General features: G+C 32.8%; 1 pseudogene; it reads left to right on the forward strand.

Annotated features, from left to right (window-relative positions):
- The first annotated feature begins 16,950 nt into the window (after window positions 1–16,950).
- LOC149544170 (pentatricopeptide repeat-containing protein At5g28460-like) lies at window positions 16,951–18,586 on the forward strand (annotated as a pseudogene).
- Window positions 18,587–20,379: the final 1,793 nt, after the last annotated feature.

The following is a 20,379-nucleotide window of genomic DNA, read 5'->3' on the forward strand; positions in this document are numbered from 1 at the left end:
TTGGGAGGCATGTACAAACACAACTTTGGAGCATAATAGACATTTCAAAAGTCCCTTCTTTATTTTTATTTTTTTTGTTTTGTTTGAAGCAAGCATGGCTTGCATTCCAAGGCAACGGCTAACATAAAGTTATGGAATGATATAATTAATGCAAAAATTTGATGGTGTAGAAATCATGCATGTGATGAATGGTCAGTGAGAAATATAATTTTATGAGTGAATTTTATAAAACTTAGTGGTGGATTGGGTAATTACAGATGTCGGTGATGACAGCACTTAGGAGGTGGCCATATGGCAAAATAATCAATTTTTTTCTTCTCTTTTTAATTGGATATAAAAAGAAATGGTATGAATTAAATGTCAGTGGGCAATAAAAGGGACCATATTAACTTTTTCAACTCTCTAAAGGTAGCTTTATGTGTTTCGTCACTTCCTTTAATTTGGCCTCAAGTCATGTTTGGTGTGTTTTTTTAATGAGCCCATGTGCTCTATTTTTATATTGAGAATTCCTATAGCATAAACTTGGCTTACAATGGAAGAGTTGAAAATTCCTACCAAGCTTAGAATTGTGACACATAAACTATATGACTAGGTCATTGCTAAAATCAGAGTTATGATAGGAATGTTAGAGAGCCTTGGTAGTGATGTAGGGGTCAAATAGGGGTGCCCCCTTTTACCAACCTTGTTTTTGTTATATATTGATAAATTAGAACAATGTTTAGATAAGGACAATGGTGATGGGGTTCAACTAGCTAATTATGTGAATAAATTGTTTTTATATGTGGATGACCTCATTTTAATTGCTAAAACAATAGATGGTCTAAGAAAACACTTGAAGGCACTTGAGGCCTTCTATCAAGTGGTCAAGATGCAAGTGAACAATAGCAAAACCAAGGCGATGATTTTCTCTTTGAAAAGAAACAAGAGGCAGGGAAAATGCTTTCATTTTCAATGGCAACCCATTAGAGATTGTGGATGAGTACAAGTACCTTGGAATTGACTTCAACAACAAAATAAGTTGGGAAACATGTAGCTTGCAAAAAGAATTCAAGGAGGATTGAAAGTATTGTACTTTACAAAATAAATGTACAACAATGTGAAATTATGTGATTTGAAAATTAAAAAGGTGTTCTTTGGTTTGTTAGTTACCCGGGTAAGCCTTTATGGTTGTGAGATTTGGGGTAGCAACATGTCTAATAAAAAATGGAGACAAGCAAAAAGAATTCAAAAATTCTTAATCTTCAATAGTTGTTGGGCTAAGTTCATCACAAAAGAAAGGTTGGATAGAAGAAATAACACGTGGATGAAGAAAAAAGTTAAATGGACATAAAAATGGAATCTTAGTATGCATGAATACCCAAAATAACAATGTTGGAATTAAAAATTCATGAAGGAAAAATATAGGTGTCATCTAATCACAACAAAATTTTTGGAAAAGAGACTACTATATAAAGAATTTAACCCAATGTGAGCCCATGAGGAGAAAGCATATATAAGAGAAAATATCAAATGTAGAGCTAAAATTCTCATAGCGTAGCTTAGGACAAGCTCTCATCATTTGAGATGTGGAACAGGTAGATGGAGGATACCCAAGGAAGAATGTAAAGAGAGAGTATGTATTTTTTGCAATATAGGAGTGGTCGAAACCAAGCAACACTTTATCATGGAATGCCCATCATACAACACCATTTACTTCAACTATTAGGATATGCTAGAAATTGGCAATTTAGGTACTCTTTTTGAGGAAACAGAGTTGGACATGACAACAAAGTTAGTGGTCAACATTCATTATCAAAGGCCGGTCTTAAAGAAGCAACTTCGAAAGACCTAATATTCTTGCATGCTTTATCTTAAAGGGATTCTTGTCTTTTGTCTAATGGGTACCATAGACTTCTTTGACCTCAAAAATGTTATTAAATTCATTCATTCACTTGAAACGTATATTTGATTTTCATTGCAATAGTAGCATTGGTCGTAAATCTACAAGATGTGACCCTAATGATCTATTTCATCACCAATCTTCCTAATAAAACAACCATTTATAAATTTGATTATCCAAAGAGTAGAGGCATACAAATTGTTTTTAGAGTATTTAAGGAAAATTAGGGTAAAACATGCACCGTGAGAAAATATTTATAACTATCATACAATTCTCAAACAATTATAGTCAATTTCTAGTTTCAAACATACCATTATAACTGAACTAGCATGACAGGTGTGCTAGCTTTTCAACTGACATAGAAAAGGAATCTCAAGAAAATTGTAACTAATATATTCCTATTCATATAATCAATTTCATAGTTGGTTGGAGAGACAACAATATACTTTAACTTGATTAGCACAACACGCATGCCAACTTTTACTACAACAAAATTTTGTGGAATAAGAAGCAAAAGACCAAAAAGTATGAGAATAGAAGATTGAAAATTATAGTGTGCTGAACTTAGATTTGTCGTATACATTTTTAAGGGGATCCCAATGTCCATAGTTTGATAAAAAAGAGTACACTTCCATTTAAAAAAGGTAAAGCATGCGCTACAAGCAAGGAATACCGTAAAACTTGATATTATAGATAATTCTTAGTCTAGTCTAATCAAATAAAGACAATAATTCACAAATTTGTTGCTTTTTTCCCTTCTTATTGCCTTCCAACTCATTTACAAGATGTCATAGTGAAAGTTGCATATGGGCCAATGTATTTACGTTCTCTTAATATGATTATATAGTGATAATTAATTAATTAATTTTTTTAAAAAATTGTTTCTTATTTTTTTACTACCAAGTGTACATTGGTATGTAATAGGTATGGTGAAGTGTTGTGAAAAATTGACCAAACTAAATTTGTGTATCGTTTTATACATTTGTGTAATACATTAATTGAATTGATAGGTCATTTAGCAAATGATATTTATTTTAACAAAAAATCTCATATTGGACATGAGGTAGCTTCAAATTAACTTCTTGGGTTCTAAGCATTGCTCAAAAAAAACTTTAGAAATATGAAGGTAATCATGCTCAATTACCAATATGTCCATGTTGTGTTTTCAATACGGAGGGAGGAGAGAGAGATTTCAGGAGGGAGAGAGGAGTAAAGAAAATAGAAAAAGGATTGTAGATGGAGATGTGTTGGTAAAAAAAAATTTCATAGTAGAATTGCCCAATGAAGTGTGTGGAAAACCGTTCACAACAGTTGGATAGGCCCTTAGTATGTGGCCTTCCTCTGCATTTTGAGGGGCAGCTCCCTCGTATGATATAATTTTTTTAAAGGGTTTTTCAATTAAAGAATCTAAAACTTCAAAGTTCAGGAGAAAGTCATTCAGGACGAATGCACCACATGCCCTCACAACCTTCTTTGATAAACAAATTCAATAATAGAGGTGCTCAAGAGCTACGCTTGAAAGCAACCAGTATTATTAAGCACATTCATTATCATTCGTAAACACTCGCATAGCACCATGAGAATGTCTACTATAGCGTATAACAATTTGGATTTTAAAATAAGAAACCCAAAGCATTTCTCATTTCATTCCCTTGCACCAAGAAAGCAATAGAGATTTTTCAATTTAGAGATAAAAAGTGTACATACTTTCCAGAATTTATCCCTAGATCAAAATTTCAGCATAGTGTTCCCTTATTTTTCCAACCAAAAAGTCCCTTTTACAAAGCCAAAATGCATCCTTATATAGACATAGAGGTTAATAACTACCTCTTCGTGGTTAATAAGCACCTCCAAAATACATAATTTTGGAAGGTTAATTAACCTCAAGAAAATTAACCTATACAAGGAAACTTGCAAAAAAAAAACTTTAGCTAGAGTTCCTAAAGATATTTACATATACAATCACGGATTCTCCTAGCTACTAACTCTATCTACCCGAACACAATTAATCTATCCCGAAAAGCCCTGTAAGAATCTAGGATAATCATCATTGATTCATAGTTCGGAATGAACACATTTTCCATCCCGAGTTTGGCTGCGAAGTATGTATCTTGAATTTCTTCTGACTCTTGTCGATAGGCTAAAATGTTACAATCTCCTAGCATGATTTCATCCAGGCTAAGCTTCATCATAGTTTTAGCATTCGATACACGGTTCTCTATTTCTGAATGAATCTGAACACTGAAGGAATCAAGGAGAAACTGACAATCAACATGTTGAAGATCATTTACTGGCACCCCACTTGTGATAGTAGAGATTAATTCATCTGTACTTTTTGTTTTCAGTTGCTCCAAAGAGGCTATTAGCTTTTTGAACTTAGTGATCCCTTTGCTGATGTTTATCACCTTCCAACCAACACTTTTACTCCAGATACGTGTTTGGTTGTCACTTGGATCATCAATAATTTTCTCAAAGAGTAGGGTGCCCGTATCTAACTTGGCCATTTCTTTTAATTTTTCAGCTACTTTTTGCTAGTTGGATTTATGTTCCTTGCTACTTTCCAACTCCTTAGAAATTTCTTGTATCTATGCTATGGCTTTCCCATATATCTCTTTTACCCCATTTATAAGTTTTGAAGCATCCTCTATCATCTTGTTTATCCAAGCTTCGATCATCATACTATGTGACTTGTGTTTGTTGATTCTTTCAACAAGATTATGATCCAAAATACCATCAGGACCTGCGACGGAGTGATCATGGCTTGGGCATTAGAAGGATTGCTGATGGAATTAATATAAGCTACCATCATCTAAACTTCTTCCTTGAGTTGCTCCTTGGCTCTTTTCTCTTCCTTCACCCTTTGCAACATTTGAGCAGCAATCACTTCAAAATTTTGAAACTCTCTTTCTGCATTAGAAGGACCAAGTTCAACCTTTTCTAGAATGAGATCTGACTCAGATGCTTCATCAACATTCTTTTCAATTATAGGTTTGGCCAATTCCACACACAAGTTTCCTGAAGTTTCATCAATAGCTAACCTGGACATCACCTTGGTCTTTTTCACCTTAGAAGACTTCTGAAGAATACTAGAGATCACATCAAACAGAGGTGGGATCATTTGAACAACTTTTTTCCTCTTCTAAAGACATTTCTAGAACCATGAATGTGTAATTTTTGAAGATTGTACATCACTTGTCACATTTTCATCAATCATCATTAAGTCTTCTGAATTAGATAATGGGTTATCTAATTGTGTGATGTCTATTAATGGCATATTAGGAGGAGAGAGACTCAAATGAGGAATCACTGCATCATGAGGGGATGTAACAGGGACATGTGATTCAGAAATTTGAGGAGTTCTTTGATCTTTTTCACTGGATTCATTCCCTTCCTGATTCATTTTACCTTTCATTCTTGTCCTTTTTCTTTTGACTGTAAACTTATCTGGCTGATTCAGATCTTCATCCCAATCTTGAGCACCTGTATCCAATTATTGCATCTTCTCAGTAGAAGTTTCCTCTATCGCCATCTGAAATGATTCTCCTTTATTATTTCTCCTCTCTTTACCTTGAAATTCACCAGTTGCTTTTTCAGCTCTGACTTTACTGATCCAGTCTCTTGTCCTTTTAAGAACAAAGGCAGTCCTTTCCTTCAAGCTTTTTAACTCTGGAATTGACCAATCAATAGGAGGGAGATCTAGCAATTCAATTTTCTCATAATAGTAAGGATCAACCAAAGAAACCTCATCGTCATCTACACCTGTCACATCAATGTCCAACTTGAAGTCTATCACTTGTCGTACTGTAAGCCGCATCCAATCTCTCTTCCTGACTTCGAAGTTATTTTCACAATCCTCCCAAAATTCTCCTAGAGTTGGGAAGTGACCAAGACTAGGATTTAACTTTAATCCATTCACTGCATAGCCCTTACTGTCATAAGGGAAATGCATCATGTAAGGATGCAAATTTATTGTGGCAATAGATCTTTCAATGTTCCTGGCATCTGATGTAGTATCACAACTATAATATCTGATGGCAATAGGAAAAGCTATTTCATCTATCCTCCTGTTCTTGCAAAGTTTATTGATTTGACTAATTTCCCTGCACATTTCAATTAAGACTAGTTTATCATCAACAAATCTAGGTAGCGTCAATGGACACCTATCATAGGTAGCTAACCTGATATAAGTAAACTTCGAGAATTGTATGAAAACGCTTCCATATTTTTGTACTTTCATCGCTACTTCTAGTGAAATTCTGAGTCCAATGTTTCCTTGAATTTCCCTTACCGTTAGCATGGTGAATGCGTCATTCACTCTTCTAAACTAGTGTAGGCTATTATTATACTGAATTTGAGGAAGATGATTATAAATGATGGAGGTGTCATCATAAACCCCCTGCCGGTTAAGTCCTAACCAACTCTTGGTGCTTGCGATAACATAGAAAAGATATGAAGTCATATAAAAGTAGTCATTTTCTTGAAGTCCCATGAGCTGTCTATGTAGTGAATCACTAATAATTTCAGCCCAATCAATATGTTGTTTTCCTTCACAGATCATGTTGATAAATAGGAACATCCAACCTGCAAACTCGTGTGAGTCCCGAAGACCAACGATCCTTCTTAGTAGGGTCACCATGTTTTCCACATCTTCTTTTAACAATGACCTGTGAATGGATTTTCTTAATTAAGATTTCCCTTTTCTTGGTTGCAAGAACCATGACTTGGAAATGGTGTTTAGACATTGAGTCTGATTTGCAGTAAAATACTCTTTGGCAGTTCTCAGATTGATGTTAGCATATTACATCCAGGTAGGCAATCGAAAAACACTAGCAATAGAGGCAGGATCTAGACAGATAATTACTTTATTTTTCGATGAAATAACTTTTCTAGTATTCAGATGGTAAGCTTTCATGCACTCCAATACCAAGTCTGGGCATTGTGCTAAAATGGGGTGTCCTCTTGCTTGAGCCAAGCCACTTTCTAATATCTTTCTAGCTAATGGAGTCTTTTCTTCATTCACAAGAGATGACTAGAAGTCTTGAAGGCAGACACTTCCTAAAATGGTATCGCCGATATCTGGAAGCATACTTCTTAAAACAGGAGCATAATCCATCCTTTGATACTTGTTCTTCATGATAGATTATCAATCTTTCTTTATCAAATTTGTTAGATGCCTTCAACCTTGTGCTGCACTCTTTACTTCTAACTTCAAAGTAACAAATCAACCACCCAACCAAAAAGATCTATCAGCAATACATCGGACTAAGAATTGCCATGTCTTCTAACAAACATTCATAAGAATTGGATCTTGCCCAGACTTATAATTCACTCATAAATCTGCATGATATTAATGATGCTCCAACTTATCTGCAGAGTATCGATTGCCTAAGAAAGCAAGGATGCTGATCTGAGGTTTTCAGAGCTACAGGTTAGGAATGAATATTTCATTTTGTCGAACACTTTCCTAGCATTCTATATGTTATGTTCATGCTCACTACCCTTTTTTTTATTTTGGCATTATGTCAAACAAGTCAGGAGCTAAATTTGTTTGATACATCTAATGAATTCGCATGGAGAAAAGATGAAGAAATTGTTTGGCAGATGTTCTTTGGCATTAATCCTTTGCATATCAAGCGTCTCCATGTAATTAACATTCCTTCATTTGCTAGTATAATTTAGATGCTCAAGTTCTGAGTAAAATATTTGTCATTAAGATATGGATGGTGATAGATTCCAAAGTTGATATATCGATTTAAAAATCTCTGCACAGTTTTGTTATGGAAATCTGTAATCTTCTCTCTCATTATTGTAGTGGTGTCATCCAACCATAGTGCAACACCATAACCTGAAGATCAAATATTTAAGTGAAGATTTTTATGCCATCATCAATATTCCTTTGAGCATGCCCTGAAGATAACAGGAAAACTGCGGGTTGCAAGAAAGTGTTTAAAGACTAGGGTGATATCAGGGTTGGCAATGAGGTGTTCAAGGTGGCGTGCCTATTGAATGAACTACGAGTGCAATTTCTTCTTTAAAGAATCCTTCATTTGCTTGCATGGATAGGAATGACACTGCTCTGCTCATGAATATGGCAATATTTATTTTAATGTTAGCAAGTTGATATAAATATATCGCATTTTACCCACAACAAATGTTGGCGGCTTTATGTCTACCAGCTCTTGAAATTTCAAATGTTTTCCATTGTGAAGGAAAGCCATAGGTTGAGGATCAATTAGTTGGAAAGTATGGTATTAGATGGCATGCTTTAATTACTTCTTTAAAAACGTCCTTATCCTGCACTTGGTGAAGAGGGTGGTCTACACACGATCAGATTCTTTTATGTTCCAATTTAATTCCTTCATAAATTCGGACTCCCATAACTGACGGCAGGTATTCAAACCTCAGTATCACACCCACTATTCACCTAGGAAGACCATGTGTTTGAGTTGGAAATAAGGTGAGCAAGGTGATGTATATGTTAAATGAACCACAAGACTTTCCCTTTCTCACGTGGACAATAATATGCATTGATTTGTATATGTAGCAATATTCTGAAAAACCAAGTTTTGTGGATGCATACAACCATAGGTCGAAACTCCAACAAACATAAAATATCAACTTTAATAAGTGCTTCAATAACATTATCCCACTATATTCAAGCCGAAGGAATTTACACATGGTTTATACAATTTGGAAATTTTCAAACAAGTTAATAATCGTCTCAAAGAGGTTAAAAAATGCATGCTTTTGGAGAGGTTAATTAACCTACTCCAAAATGCACATTTTGGAAATTAACATTAACCTATTTGAGAGGTTAAGAAATACGCATTTTTGGAGAGGTTAATTAGCCTACTCCAAAATGCGTGATTGAAAAGTTATCATTAACCTTTTTGAGAGGTTAATGGTTAATGATAAACTTGAAAATGCATATTTTGGGTCTCTCCATTAACTTGCAATAACCTGAGACTTAGAAGTTAGTTTTCAAAAATTTCAAGTGCTGTACGGAGTTGGTAACAAGCCAGAGACATGAAGATTTAGAAATTCACAAAGATTCAGAGATAAAATGGCCAATTGAAAGCTTAAAATTGGGCAATTTTCAAAAATTAACCAAGGCTTATAAAATTGAAAGAATTTTATAACCGAGCAACAAGATGTAAAGTTTGTGTGTGTGTGTGTGTGTGTGTGTGTGTGTGTGTGTGTGTGTGTGAGAGAGAGAGAGAGATAGAGAGAATATAGGATATAGGAAGATGGAGAAGGGAAGACATAAAAAAATATAAACAGAGAGAGGAAGAGATAAAGAGGGGGAGATAAATATAGATATATGAGAAGAGAAATATAGAGATATATATAGACATACACACAGACACACATAGAGGAGGGATGGAGGGATGGAGGGACGGAGGGAAGGGGTGTGAGAGATAGGGGTAGAAAGGAGAGATTGAGATAAAGATATAACTTGAGGAAGATAGAGGGGATTTTTATAAAATAAGTATATTGAGAGGGAGAGATGGATGAGAGAGAAAGAGAGATGTGGATACTGTTGGGTGATGCGACACGCTCCCCTGCCCACAGGTGGTTAATTATGTGGTGTTCCATGTTCACTAATAGTCATGGCTTTTGGTGCAATGACAAGTGGGCCCAACAATTGGTATCAGAGCCTGGTTTTGGCCTAGTCATGGGTTCAAATCTCCCTGGTGCCTTCCCGACCTGTGTAAGCACCTGGTATGCGCGTCGAGGGGGAGATTGTTGGGTGATGCGACACGCTCCCCTGCCCACAGGTGGTTAATTATGTGGTGTTCCATGTTCACTAATAGTCATGGCTTTTTGTGCAACGGCAAATGGGCCCTACAGATACATGAAGGTAGAATAAGAAAGATAATGAGAGAGGAGGAGATGGAGAGATAGAAAAAAAAGGGGCGAGTACAAAAAGATGGGGAACCAAAATGTTGGTTTAATGAGCCTTACAAGAAATTGAAGATAAACCTTCAAAATTTGAAGATGTGAAAAAAACAAAGTTTAGTGCTCCAAATGTAGTTTAACAACTATTGAGAAAAAAAACATGTTGAGATTAAGGGTCTCACAAAGGAGCACACTAAGTGGTCCTATTATTTTTGAAAAAATAAACATATCATTTGGGGTACTCGAGCTATAAAATAAACTTTTTTCTAGAATATTTTTTATTGCTCTAATAAAAAGATAGTTAACATTGAGAAGATATATTTCAATTCTCTTAGGCTAGGCTCCCATAGAGATCTTTAAATAATCTTTCCTTACCAATTTCCCTATTCATAGTACTAGATTTAATAAATGGCATCCACTAAGGATTTAGTGTACATCAAGATATGCATTTCAAGTTTTGCTTTGTTTTTTATTAATGAAAAAAGCTTTTGATATAAGAGTATGTAATAGATATACATATATTATGAAGAAAAAGAAAAATAACAAGATAAGAAGACAATTTAGAAAGAAAATACATGTCTTACCAATAGGCTAATAACAACTCCCAAAATGTGGATCAGAGGGAGAAAATAGAATTGAATTTGGGCATTCAAACAACTGCCTGCTTACCAGCAACAATAGATGAAAGAAATCAGCTCATATGGAAAAATAGTCTCAATTTCATGGGTAGAAAAAAGCAAGCCAATCCAGCTTGTGCAATTTGATGAAGAAAAGAAAAATGAGGATATATAGGAGGGAAAAAGAGCAACTGGTGGCGCCTCTAGTAGGAAACCCTATTGCTTCATTTAGTGGAATGGATTCCTAATTCAACTACATGATTACCAAGATGCAGGAAATGACTATCACTTCAGCCTGTCTTTTTTTTTTTTTTTTTAAATATGCTCCTTCATGTAAGATTTTGCAACCTAAAGTTGTAAAATAAATTAAGAATTTTCTAAAAGAATGAAGCCAAATTGCAAATTAAAATAAGAAAATTCCTAATTTATTTTGCAGCTTTAGGTTGCAAAATCTTACATGGTATCAGAGCATAGGGAGCTAGAAGAAGAAGTACCAATGTTATTTGTAGGTATTTCAAACCAAAGCTTGTTTAGAATGGAATTTTTTCATTAGATTAGGGGTTGTTAATGTTTTTCTTTTTGTAAATGAATTGAGATAAAGTTCCATTTTTGGGGGAGATCAATGATACTTAATATTAATTTTCATCCTTCTGCTGTCAAGCTAACCTCTAAGAATTAGAATTATCTATCTTGGAAAAAGGGGATAGAGAATCACTACCTTGAGCAAGACAAATAATTCTTTGAGGTTAGCTTGAGAACGAAAGGATGAAAATAAATATTAGGCGTCATTGATATCCCCCAAAAATAGAACTTTATCTCAATTTGTGATTACAAAAAGAAATAGATGAAGTTCCATTTTTGGAGGAGATCAATGACGCCTAGTATTTATTTTCATCCTTATGTTGTCAAGCTAACCTTGGAGAATTATCTGTCTCGCTTAAGATAGTGATTTTCTATCCCCTTTTTCCAAGACAGATAATTCTCCAAGGTTAGATTGACAACATAAGGATGAAAATAAATACTAGGCATCATTGATCTCCCCCAAACATGGGACTTTATGTTAGTTGGTGATTACAAAAAGAAAAATATTAACAACCCCCAATCTAATGAAATTTTTTCATTCTAAATAAGCTCTAATCTGCAATACCTGCAACAAAAATAGTACTTCTTCTCATAGCTCCCTATGTTCTGATACCATGTAGAGTTTCACAAATAATATGTGAAATTTATTAAAATGTTGCTGAAAGAAAGAGGCACAAATTTTAGATAAGAAAGCAAAGAAAACAAAGCTACTAAAAATGAAAAAGAAATCTATTTCTCATTGATTTTTTATAATCTACATTCATATGCATGATTTATACAATTACACCACCGTACCAATTAAGAAATCACAGTGAAGAACTGTGAAATAACAACATGAATTATGTATGCATGAACATCCACTATTTAAGTGGAATTATTGCATAAAAACAATAGTGAAATTGGAGTTAAAATTAGTTAACACAGACACTTCCTTAGTATCCATGAGTAGCAGAAGAAAGATTTTAAAGTTGGAAAAATAAAATAAAAATCTGCAAGTTCAGATTTAGCTCAGTGATAGGCACCATACAAACTTAGAAAATTGGGATAAGAAAATATAAAAGAATGGGACATGGCTATAGTGATTGCTGCCAAGATGGAAGAAGGGCAGTTTAGCAGCCACAAAGCAAAGTTAGAAAAAACATATAAATAAAAGTAAACTAAATGTAGACCTCATACGTCAAGGCTCGGGGATTGGTTAGGCAGCTAACACATTAAGAAAATTGAAAACATGGAAATAGTTTTCATAGAATGAGTGAATCTCTGAGAGCACTATCAAAGATTGAATGGAAACCCTATTTCACAATTTCTCCATGCAACTTAACATTTCATCAAAGTATTAAATCAAGACCAAAACAAGTGTGGGAGCAAGAGTCCCTACCTACTATGATAAGAAGAATAGGAGATTGAGTAAAAATAACCTACAACTTTGAATCAATTAAAATGATTCAAATTTAGGTTTTTCTACTGAAAGGATAATTATTGATTGATATATTAAATGTTAGTCATCCAAATTAACATTTAAATGAGAATAGGTAAAAAGAAAGTTATTATTACAAGAAAAATTATTTAGATTTTTAGTAATGTCTTGATTTATAATCAAAGAACTAGCAATGAATATCACATTTACTTTTATTTTTTGAACAAATTAAAAATATTTTTTTCTAATTAATTTTTAAGCTTTTAATTAATTTATTTTTTTAATAAAAAAACTAATGTAGGATACCCATGATAAGGTGTACATTCTTCATTGATTTATTTTGCGATGCCTTCAAATTGGGTGTTTCTTTTAATTCTCTGATCGGAATTGGAAAAGATAATTATAAATTCAAATAGATTTTTTGGAAAAGTAAATTATATATTCAAATAGTTTTTTTTTCCTAAAACTGATTTAATGTTTATGAGAAAAGTCACCTATCATCTACTCTTAATGCACCAACAGAGTGGTATTCAAGAATGACACTTGAAACCCTAGAAATAAGGAGGAAATGAAGTATAGAGAAAAATAATAAATCAATTAATTTTTTAAAATTAATTTTTTTTTGAAAGAATGATTTTTTTGGTTTCTCATTTATCAGCTCAAAAAGTTTGTAAAATTAATTTGTCAGGTGGGGGTGTATTGGTAATTCACTAGTAGTCATAGAATCCAATCTTTTGCTTTGAGGCTCATTGGGAAGTCATTTTGATTCCCACATATACAACATTTACTTAAGAACTCCACAGAATTGTATTGCTAAAATTTGTTGGAGAAATCAACAAGTTATATCATACAATATTGTACAATCAAATTTCAAACTTACTTTTATTGCATAGAATGCTCTTTCAAGCATTATACATGTTTTGAAAATAAGAATTAAAAAAACTATTTATCATCTACTATTTTGACTTGTAAAAAAAAAGTTTCTTTCATTACTTTGTGTTCCTAACTACATTTGATACTTTATGTTCCTAACTATGTTTCTTACCCTACCTTTGTCTGTTTAAAATTTCAACTAAATACATATGACCACATCCCTTGCACTTTCTATTGGTGGAAGTGCTAATCAGTAGTCCATAAAATACAATTAATTTTGAAAATGAATAAGGCATACTCCCCAAAAGATGAATGATAGTGTTGAATATCACATAAAGATGAATGACGGCTTCTTGTAATGTGTGCAAAAATATTTGAATTAAAAAAAAAGTGATAAGAAACCAAACATAAAGTTTTCTTTATTAAATTTTTCAAAGGGGAAGATACTAGAGAGTAATAGATACTTCCAATCCCCTCACAAGTGGGAAATCATCAGTGATGTCTATCTAATCGTACAGTGCACAGTCAGTGGGGACTTTGGAGATAGGTGTGAGTAGAAGGCCAGGCCAAGGACTGAGGCAAGGAAGGCTCCACACCCACCGCTTGACCACATCTATTTTCAGATAGCAAGGTGATTTTTGTGGGCACCTAAGGGAGATGGAGAAATATAGTTCTCTTGCTTGTAACTGTGTCATTTTACATTGCCAAAAAGATTTGTTCATTGCAAAATGCTAACGATTCTAGTGTCAAAAGAGAGGTGGACCCTAGGTTCATGTTATCCATAGGGATTCTCCTCCTATTAGTTATGGTCATGTTGTCTAGAAAATTAATGCATGTTTATGCCATTCGTGTGATTACCAAAGTGGTCCTTAACATGTAGGAAGATGAAGGAGAGGGTTGGGGGAGTTTTAAGCTCTCATTCAAGGAACCCCCTTGTGTTTCTACTAATAGTTCCATGCACCATCCAAATTTCTCAAAGGATTTTCAATGTGTAGAGGAATTTAATCTATTAGTGGTCAATTCTTTCTCCTATTCTAAGCAAAGTATGTGTGCGCAGAGTGCTTTTTGAAAATATGTTAAAGCTGATCGAACTCCTGCTATAGATCTAGGGTTATGAGGGTTTCAAAAAAATCTATATTAAAAAAAGGATTAATGGGCTTAAAGATTACCTACAAAAATTAACAATTCTTAGCCTCCTTGTTAAGTCGATAGGCTTCACCCCTTGGAAAATAATGACCGGTTTGTTCGGATTTTTCAACGGTCTTATGCTAAAACATTCGAGAAAAATTTCCATCATTAAGTGTTAGCATGAGACCACGTCTAAATGGATGGAGGAAACCAACCAATCACCAACTTAAGCATGTGAAAAAATCCATTTGCAAGATAAACTCTCATCTTCAGCTAACCAACACTGACAGATCTGCATTATCAATTACAGTAGCCTCAAACATTTTGTAAGGTCCTGTCCAAGTAAGGACTAGATCAATTGTTAATTTGTTTACAATATAATTTGATTAGTAGTAAATATTAAATTTTTCATTAGAAGAACATTATATGACTTATTCAATAACATGATTAGGGAAAATCCTTATGTGACTTGAAATGATTAGTATTGTTTAAATAAGATTGACTTATCAATTGTAACCATTCGAGTATTAGGTGCAAATGTGTATGTGATCCTTCATATAGTAGAATTATGCTTATTTAATTAATGTGCAAGTTAGACTCAACTTATGATCAACTATGTATTTTGTTCATACACTTGACAATGATTACAAATAGAAATGGTTGGACCTCGTTACATATGACATGATAGTTTAGATAGTTATGAGACTAGTAGCATTAGACCTAATTCACACTAGGATGGATTGTCTAATATAAGTTAACAACTTGATTAGCTAATGCGAGTTACCTTATGGATAAATACCTTATATTGTTCATCTTATCTCGTCATGATAATTAGATAGTTTTAGTAATTAAAATTATGGCCAATTGAATTGAATAGATATTGCGTTCTGGTGAATACATTCCACATAAGGTGAATGTGAAAATGGAAATCAAGTTTGGGTTATGTGATTATTGTTTTGAAGTAAATTATGTATCATTTAATTCTAAATAAAGAAGTATGGAAATGAATAGAATATAGATAACACAATGAATACTAGTGGTACTCGTTATGTTATTTTAAGGGATGTTATGAATTGAATCCTATAATTAGTGAGAGCAAGTAATGTAATACCCCATCTCATTATAGACTTAGACTCAATTGTAAGAATTTGATTAATGTACATGTAAGATATAAGGTGTTATGATACATACGTTTTGAATTACTAATATGGATACTATTCTTGAAAATATTGTACTTAGAGAAGTGGTTATAATAAAATGAATGATAAATATTTGTAAATGATTTTCATACACAAATGATTCATAGGAAAATGATGTTGGAATATGATATCGATCTAATGTGTTCATCTATGGTTGATTAGGATATGTAATTATGTTTATAGTCATATATTTATATATATATATATATATATATGTTTTGGTTCACTGATGTTTAAATTGAATTGTGCAGAGGATGATTATAAAGATCTTCGAGGAATCTATGCCAACTCTTTATAATAGTCAAAGTTGCCACAATGCAAATTGTTGTAAAATCGGATGTAAACTAAAGTTGGACTTTAGAGGGGTTAAAATGGACCCTAAATTACATTTTGGGTTAAAATAATCTAACCCACTTATACTACCTAGGGTTGGGGGCTAGTTTTAGGTCAAATCATGGTTAAAGCTTTCATTATGACACCTCAAAGGTACCACTTCCCAAGAGTGACGAAAATCATAAAGTAGGAGACACTCCATGCCTTCTCCCCTTTTTAGGAGATGTGACATTTGAGTGAGAAGTCCTATGGAAGATGTATAGGTTGGAAACTATGTTTTAGGTTGGGTCATGTAGGTCCTTATGTGAAACCTTGGTTATGTAGCTTTGAATAGGGTCAAACATAAGTAAAATTCGTATGCAAACTTTAAGTGAGCTTTCAAAGGGTTAGGATGACTCCTAGTGTCAGTTTAGTACTTGTTTTGAATGCCCACATGGTAGACCTAGGGGTTTTGGGAATTTTTACTCATTTATACTCTTATTATGGACTTGGGGGACCACCCAGAAGTTGCTTTTACCAAGGTGGCCGAAAATGAAGGACAACTCTTGAAGAATGTGAAGACTTGGAAGGACAAAAGCTACTCTTGAAGATTGTAAATGGAGGAACACCAACCAAGGACAATTAATGTGAATAAGATAGGTAAGGAGGAGAACCAATGTCACCCACACCCTTCCCAAGAAGGCTTGGGAGATGTAGAAGAATGAGAGGGTTTTAAGAAGAGTAGGGGGAAAAACATTAAGGGGATGGAACCACTCTACATTTTGAAGAAAAAATTTGCTTGATGGAGTGAGGAGGAGATGTAGGAAGAGGAGGAAGGATTTTGGGTTGAAGATGAAGATCTATCTAAAGGGAGAGCTCTTGAAAAGATAAGTAACTTATATGCATTTAGAGTAGTTCTTACTTATTGAGATGAAATATTGTTAGAAAAATTATTCCATAATGTTTTAGAGAGAACTCTTAGGATTGCATCCATGATCTCTTGGTTGAAATGAGTTCTCTTGCCTGGGGGTATGGCTAGGTCACATGCGGCCTCATGATGCCATTATGGTAGGATGGAAAAGGGCACTTGTGTGAATGGTTTTGATAATTATTGTTGTAATCTTGCAAATGAATATGAATGACATTTTAGATCTTAAGTTTTTGATAATATATTTAAACTTGTGTATGAGAGAAGAAGTTGTGATAAAGATTATAGAAGTGATGCTATTGTTATTTGAGATATTGTAAATCTGTTCTAAAAGTTATTGTTATTTATGGTATTGTTAGTTAAGAGAAATTATTTTGGATGTTAAATTTGTGAGTTATTTCATTAGAAAAAAAGTGGCTAATGCTCAAGATCATTTTATGAAAATATCTATTGTGGATTTAAATATTGACTCTAAATCTTGATAGTTATTTGATGAATTTAAATAAGTTTTTGGTGGAAAAAAATGGGCATGACACATTTGGGGTTTTTTTGAGATCACATTTACTGTAGACATCATATTGTGATGAAAACCACCACTAGCTCCCCCATTTTGATTGAGCATTCTCTTAATAGCCAGTGAGCTTGATGGAAGATCAGAATCACCAAAGGCAAGCATGTGAAATATAAACAAACAAGATCAGGTAAAATGGATTTTTGTCCAAGTAAAGGTGGCATGGGAAAGATTAATAGTAGGACTAGAAAATTTTTACATTCATCAAATTAAAGATCTACTGAATCAGATTAAAAAATTGGGGCCTTCAATTAATTTTTTCTTGCCTCATTTACCACTTTGAAAGGGCTAAGATGCTGCACAAATCTTTACATGTCTTCATTGAGGTAAGAACAACATATCCAAAGTTGAATAATCTTCTTTACAATCATCTTTTTGATGTTTTTGTAAAATCAGGAAAGATAAATGAGGCTCTCACTCTATTGCATGCAATGTTAAGGGACAACTATGTGTCAAATAAGATCATTTTGAGAGAAGCATTTTTGACATTGTTAAAGGAAAACAAATTACAAGAGGTAGAGATGACTATAGTTCACATCAGTGAGAAATGTTGCAAGTCTTTCCCAAATACCCTTAAATTTACTTAGTTCACTAATGCAATGTGTAAAGTTGGGAAGGAAGACAAGGCCTGGGAGATTGTCCATTTAGCAAAAACTTAGGGGATGTCCCTGAGTGTAGTACCCTTCAATGTGATATTGTATAGCCTTGGCCATTGTGGCAATTTCTCTAGAATTGATTTTCTTTTCTTTGAGATAGAAGAGATGGGAATCAAATCAAATATTGTAACTTGTAATACTATATTAGGAGCATATTGTGAGTGGGGTTATATTGATGAAGCATTGGAATTGTTAAATAGAATGAGGCATGGTCATTGTTGTCCAGACAAAATTAAATTTACTATCTTGATTGGTGGCCTCTATAGAGTAAGCAAAGTAAATGAAGCTCTTAGATTGGTGGCTAAGATGGGTGATGCTAATTGTACCCCAGATGAACTTACATTTACTACTCTAATTGCTAGTCTTTGTAAGGTTAACCGAGTAGATGAGGCTCTTTGATTAGTTGCTAAAATATTGTACGCTCATTGTTCTCCTAATATAATTAGATTCACTACCCTAATTAATGGATTTTACAAAGTGGAGAGGGTAGATGAAGCTATATTTTTCTTAAAATCAATAGTTTAGTTAATCATTTTTCTTAAAAAAATCATATTAAAAAAAATAGTAAGAATAATAACATATTTTTGTTTTGGTGGATCCACATGTTTGCTAAATGTGTTATTTCTTTGTTCCATATCTTTGTAAGGAATTTTCTTATAGTCTTGATAGGTTGATGAACACAAACATTATGTATGTATTGTAAATTTGTCTGCAAATGTTTTCTACTATATTTTGCTTTCTTAAGTTTTGGAAGTGGGTGTTAGGATTTATTATATCAATAGAATGTGATAATTTAAATTGTTAGAATCAATAGTGGTTAGATAAACTTATATAAATATTAGATAAAGAGTTAAAAGGTTGGAATTCTCACTATTTGAGTGTGTGTTGTGATAGCTAAGGTAAGAAAATTGCAAAGACTGTGTATCTAAAATAAGAAGATTGCTTGTATAAAGATTTATTTTATAATCAAAGGGAATTATAGAAGGTTGGGTTTTGCATGGAAACGATTATTTAATATAAAATATGGATGGTGATCTGTACCATATATTCAAGAAAAAACAAAGTTTTCAAGTATAACTGAAGAGATACATATTGATAAGTATGTTGAAGGAAGGTAGCGATATATATTACTAGGATAATGAAATTTATTTATCTTGTGGATAAACTGAAAGATATAAAATGAAATTTTATAATATATATTAATATATTTTTCATCTAGATCAAAAAAATTTCATAATTTGAGTCATGGTTAAACTTAGGGTAGAGTTCAAGTAGAGTTGAATTGATTATAGAATTAGGGTTAGGGTTTAATAATAATTGGAGTTAAAAAATAATTTTAAGATTAAAATTAAGAAATTGGGTATTTATTTTGATCATCATTAGATGACAATATTAATGCACTTTACTTGAAAGATCGTCATCTCATCTCTTGCTCTCTCCATGCAGTACATATTTTTAAACCTATGAAAAACTTAATAATTTGATTAATACATTTCATAATAAATATATTGTAAAATTATTGATTATCTCGTTGGTATGATATATTATTTGAAATTAATCAGTTTTTTTCTTATGCATTAAGAACTATTAGCAAATGTATTTATCAATAAAAGAGAAAGCCCCAAATAAAGTTTCTTTTTTCCATAAAATTATTTAACAATAGAGTGGTTTCAAACACAATACCTCTACTATTCTTGCAATTTTATGTTGTTTTCTTATTCATTTTTGTGTTTTAGCAACTACAATTTCCATATTTTATTTCACATATAAATACATAGGGATTAGGATTAGAACTATAATTTGAATTAAAATTAGATTGAGGAATAAGGTTTGGGTAAAAATAAAAGATGAAATATTATTATGTTCTCAAAATATTAGAAAATATTAAATATTAATCTATGTTTAAATATAATATTTATATAGTAATTTAGAAAAATAAAATGAGACATATTAAATATTCAAAAAAAAAAATTATTTTACATAATAAAAACATTCTAACAATTGTTGTTTCTAAATTTTATGTAAGGTTTTTAAACATCTTCAATTCTTATAGTCTAGCAATGTAAGTAAGAATTTTATTAGGAGTTCATGGATTAATACTTATTGTTGTTTAAACAAAAAAAAAATACAATATAACTATAGTGATGGGTAGACAACAAAAATTATATAAGAGTGGAGTGAGACAAGAATAATGAGATGGATATAAAAGGGATATATGGAAGAAGAAATGAGGGAAAAATAGGAAAAGATTGGTGATATATGGATCAAAATCAAATATCAAAGTGGGGGATAGTTGTGAAGGGATAGATAAAGAGGAA

Source organism: Cupressus sempervirens, chromosome 8, assembly GCF_028749045.1.
Source record: "Cupressus sempervirens isolate cs-2001-9-10 chromosome 8, ASM2874904v1, whole genome shotgun sequence".
Taxonomy (NCBI): Eukaryota; Viridiplantae; Streptophyta; class Pinopsida; order Cupressales; family Cupressaceae; genus Cupressus; species Cupressus sempervirens.